Raw genomic sequence first — 5229 nt, 5'->3', positions numbered from 1 at the left:
CAGGTGGGGGGGGGGGCTTCCTCTGCCACTGAGGGGGTTGGTAGAAGATAAGCAAGAGATTCTAGGAAGGGTAACAAAATAATCTGAAAAATCTCAGCATGCAGAATCCTTTCACAAACTTGCTGTTTATTCTGAATTACCAACACTTTCTTCGTTTTTTTTTACAGGCTGCTGTCTACATGATGAAATAATTTACCTGTGGCTATGTATTTATTTTTGTACACATACACTATTACATTTTTTTGTTTGTGCCATTTTAGCAGCATGGTTTTTTATAATCAGTCTTTAATTTGCACTAAAGTCTGTGTGAGTTTCTGCAATTGAAAAGGGGTTTCAGTGCAAGGCTGTTGCTTTTTAAGCCATCTTTCCAGTCAACCTTTTAGTTAGTAACAAAACCAAAACAGTTTTAAGCACAGTTTTTACACAAGAGTGCCTTAAAATGCTTTAGCACAAATTAAATTAGTGAGCTTTTAAAAATTGATCAAAAATGGATTTTTAAATTGGCATGTTCAGAATTGGGTATTTCCTTCCAACTCAACAAGAGTGATATGCCACAATCACCAGTGTGGACAGAATATGGAATGTGTGGAAGGTCAACTGCAGTGCCAGATGCAGTTTAGAGCAACAGCTAATTTGGTATCACCAAGAGCCACCAGTCTGCACGTTCAGATAGTGAAAGCCTCCTTAGTGACATCCCACCTGGCAGCTCCTGAAGTTCCCACTTAGCCAGCTCAGTTCTGCTGCCTCTCCCTGCTGCCTGCTGGGTCCAGGAATAGTGACTATGGGCCTGTGCCGGCAGAGCTATGCCAACACACATCATTCTCACCCTGCTGAGGTTATTTTAGCATGTGCTAGAATAGAGAAAATTAGGTTTGCAGGTAGACACAGAAGGAAACCATTGGAAAAGACCCTCTTGTAGCCTTCTGCTCCCCGATTCAAACATCTCACTTAAGAAGGTTGGGGCTCTCTGTGTTGCATTTCAGATCTGTCAGCATAAAATATGCAGGGTGCTCATCAATGGTTCCTCTTCATCCTGGAGAAGAGTGACTAGTGGGGTGCCACAGGGTTCTGTCTTGGGCCCGGTCTTATTCAACATCTTTATCAACGACTTGGATGATGGACTCAAGGGCATCCTGATCAAATTTGCAGATGACACCCAACTGGGAGGGGTGGCTAACACCCCAGAGGACAGGATCACACTTCAAAACGACCTTGACAGATTAGAGAACTGGGCCAAAACAAACAAGATGAATTTTAACAGGGAGAAATGTAAAGTATTGCACTTGGGCAAAAAAAATGAGAGGCACAAATACAAGATGGGTGACACCTGGCTTGAGAGCAGTACATGTGAAAAGGATCTAGGAGTCTTGGTTGACCACAAACTTGACATGAGCCAACAGTGTGATGCGGCAGCTAAAAAAGCCAATGCAATTCTGGGCTGCATCAATAGGAGTATAGCATCTAGATCAAGGGAATTTATAGTGCCACTGTATTCTGCTCTGGTCAGACCTCACCTGGAGTACTGTGTCCAGTTCTGGGCACCACAGTTCAAGAAGGACACTGACAAACTGGAACGTGTCCAGAGGAGGGCAACCAAAATGGTCAAAGGCCTGGAAACGATGCCTTATGAGGAACGGCTAAGGGAGCTGGGCATGTTTAGCCTGGAGAAGAGGAGGTTAAGGGGTGATATGATAGCCATGTTCAAATATATAAAAGGATGTCACATAGAGGAGGGAGAAAGGTTGTTTTCTGCTGCTCCAGAGAAGCGGACACGGAGCAATGGATCCAAACTACAAGAAAGAAGATTCCACCTAAACATTAGGAAGAACTTCCTGACAGTAAGAGCTGTTTGACAGTGGAATTTGCTGCCAAGGAGTGTGGTGGAGTCTCCTTCTTTGGAGGTCTTTAAGCAGAGGCTTGACAACCATATGTCAGGAGTGCTCTGATGGTGTTTCCTGCTTGGCAGGGGGTTGGACTCGATGACCCTTGTGGTCTCTTCCAACTCTATGATTCTATGATTCTATGAAATATGGTGGGAATCTGGAGAAAGTTGGCATTCTTGATTATCCCAACCACTCTTTCAACCTGGAGCATTTCCAGAAAACCTGTTTATTGAGTATCCATCCTGATTTGTTTGCAGGGAGGCTAGATTATATTTCTGTGGCTGGGATAGCTCAGTTAAATGGGCAGCATATAAACTTCTTCTTCTTCTTCTTCTTCTTCTTCTTCTTCTTCTTCTTATCATCATTATCATTATTATTATTTTGTGGGGAGGTTCGGTGGTGCTGGATCAAGGCAAGTCATCCCAATCCTAGGTGTTCTCTAAGAGTACACCCTGATTACTCCATGGAGAAGGAGATGTCCTGAGTTCACACATGTCTAAAGGGGCACCTTATTATTTGCTATTACCACTCATGTTCCACTGCCAAATCTTGTCAGGTAAGTTTGGGGACTGAATGTCAGCCTTCAGGAGTATTAATAAAAAACTGATAAAGGAAGAATCAAGGATGTATGGTTCCAACACAGATAAAATGTATCTAAGGTTTTCACCATCATGATACCAGGGGTGGCCCATTCTGGTTCGCCATCACAGGCACACACACACCTGCCCAAACCTTGCTTATTATGGTTGCACCACTGCCGTGGCTTTCCACAGAGCTCACAAGATCTTGGCAGAAACCACCATGCAGCTCAGTGGCAGCCAGGCAGGCTGACCGTGGGATTCTGCCACTCCAGGGGGCTGCTTCAGTCTGCCTCCTGGGGGGGCCAGCCCTGGTGATACCAACATGTAGAAAGGTGCTACTTTGCGCACACAGAAAAAACAGCCAATTTTTCTATCTTTATGAGAGGTTAAGGCTATGTGCAACTCTCTATTTTCTACCTCCATAAAGAGTAAATTCTGCTAAGGGGACATAAAGATTGGCCTACTCCTTGCCGGTTTCAAAAGAATGCCAGAAATGTTCCTATCTCCTGAGGAATGCTGGCGCTGGATGGAAGTCAAGAGGTGTACATAGAATATGCTTTGATCTGAGTACAAAATATCTCCAGAGGTGCCCAAGGTTGTTTTGCCAGTTCCCAAATCCAAAACTTATAACTATTTCCAACTTGCTCTTAACCGGTTTTCTACCCCTTCCTTCACGAGCGCTGTGCTCTAGGGAAAGATGTAGCACATCAATATTTTGACGAAGTCCATAGGCCCTGACCAGCACACGAGAACCAGAGAGCCTCTTGCCTTCACAAAGATAAAAACTACCATGCAGAAGCCGACTGACATCTGTGGCAGGTCTGGTTTAGATCTCAGAAGGAGCACTGTGACCTAGAAAAAGAGAAAAGTGATCTTTAAATACCTCTGCTGACTCACCAGCCAGCACTGCACAACACAGATGTCACTGAGACAGAGGGCGGGTGTGAAAAAGGCAAGCTACAATTCTTAGGGAAAGACTTCAAATGAAATGCCAAGATTAATTTATTTGGACCAATTATCTTTACTCGCCCCCCTCCAATTTCTATAATGTGCATCTATGAAATTGGCTGAATACAGTTGTAATGAATGTTTGGAGCAAATGTATCTCACAATTTTTGTATTTTCAGTTGAGTATAACATTTGCAAATTCATTGCTAGGTTGCAGAGACCTTCCTGACAAATACTTCAAATCAAGCAGATAAGATCTATGAATTGCACCTGAGTTGAAGGTTGCTATTATATCACTTTTGGATGAAATCTGCAGGTGGGAGGACAGGAATATTTATCTTCTTTCTTGTTCATATTCTTCTCAAGACCGGATATCGGGGACGTCTGTTGCTGTGGAACTAGAAGCTGCTGCTGCTGCTGCAATGCCAGCAATGTGTCAGATGTTTATCTGTGTCTCAGCTGTTACCAGGAAACAAAATGTTGACCAAAGAGTTTGGCAGGGATGAGAGAGAAAAGAAATCAAGTGACAACTGTTTGCTTTAAGGAAACTGGAATGTTCTCTGCAAAAAACCAAAACCAAACAAAAGCCCTGGCAAAGTGAGGCAGGATCTGTGTCAGGTAAGAAGAAAGTAGTGGTGTGACTGGTGTTATTAACTCTTCTTGTGCTGTAGATACACTTCTAGGATGACCAATTAGCCAGCAGCAGCTGGGTTAAAAGTTGGCAACCCTAGGCTATGTGCCACATGGCATCGTGTTTTTAATATTCAGTTGGGAGCCGCTCAGAGTGTCTGGGGAAACGTAGTCAGATGAGCAGGGTATGTATGTATGTATGTATGTATGTATAAATAAATGAATAAAATTATTATTATTATTATTATTATTATTATTAGTTGAGTGGCCCCCCGCTGACAGAATTCCTGTGTCTTTAACAGCAACATATTAGGCATCTTTTCAATGGGCACAACTGTTTATACAAAAAAAAAAAAATCCTCAAAGCAACTTAATAATAAAGTAAAGTACAAAGAGGTAAGTTAAAGCCAAATTTTAAAAAAAGAAAAGAGCAACATACAAAGAAACCTCCTAAAAGATGGACTTAGTAGTGATTGTCACTTCACTTGCCAAGCTCATTTAGCCACCAACCCTCATCTTATCAACCCCCTTGCCCCTCCCTTTACACTTCACACCCCCAACACCCCCGACTTTGCCTACCTCTGCAGTTTGCTTGGACTGCTTGCCTACTAACCTGTCCGCACCTCCCTCCTCAGCTTCCCCCCTCCTTGCCTCACCTGGGCCACCCACTTGCTGACCTGCCCATCTCCATCCTGTGGCTCTCTTCGCTCCTCGCCTCTCATGGTCCAGCATCTCCACCCACCCCTTGCATCCCTCCTCCTAGCTTGAGCCAGCTGGCTGCTCAACAGCCTCGCTGCTCTTTCCACTGCAGGTCACAGCGCCCCCTCTCTGCAGTTGCTGTCCCTGCTCACATTGCTCACCACACCTGCTCTCCACCCCCTTGACAAACACTCTCCTCCCCCAACTCCTTCCAACCCCAACCATCCCAGCTTATCTGCCACTCCCATCCCATCCCCAATTCCCATCCTCTCAGAGTTTGTCCCAAACTCCCCTCTCCCCATCCCCCCTCAGCTTGCTCTAATCTAGGGGTCTGCAACCTTTTTCAGCCGTGGGCCGGTCCAGCATCCCTCAGACCATGTGGCGGGCTGGACTATATTTGGGGGGGGGGGGGGAAATAGGAACGAATTCCTATGCCCCACAAATAACCCAGAGATGCATTTTAAATAAAAGGACACATTCGACTCATG

General features: G+C 44.6%; 1 long non-coding RNA gene across 1 annotated transcript; it reads right to left on the bottom strand.

Annotated features, from left to right (window-relative positions):
* Nucleotides 1–2262: 2262 nt before the first annotated feature.
* Nucleotides 2263–4803, bottom strand: LOC310659664. Its single transcript, XR_014502919.1, has 2 exons — nt 4699–4803; nt 2263–3871 (listed from the first exon to the last, which is right to left on the bottom strand). It is a non-coding gene; the product is annotated as an uncharacterized lncRNA (long non-coding RNA).
* Between the last annotated feature and the right edge of the window lie 426 nt (nt 4804–5229).

This window comes from Podarcis tiliguerta, assembly GCF_965153285.1.
Source record: "Podarcis tiliguerta genome assembly, chromosome: 1".
In the NCBI taxonomy this organism is placed as follows: domain Eukaryota; kingdom Metazoa; phylum Chordata; class Lepidosauria; order Squamata; family Lacertidae; genus Podarcis; species Podarcis tiliguerta.
This window is presented reverse-complemented; position numbering and strand designations above follow the sequence as displayed.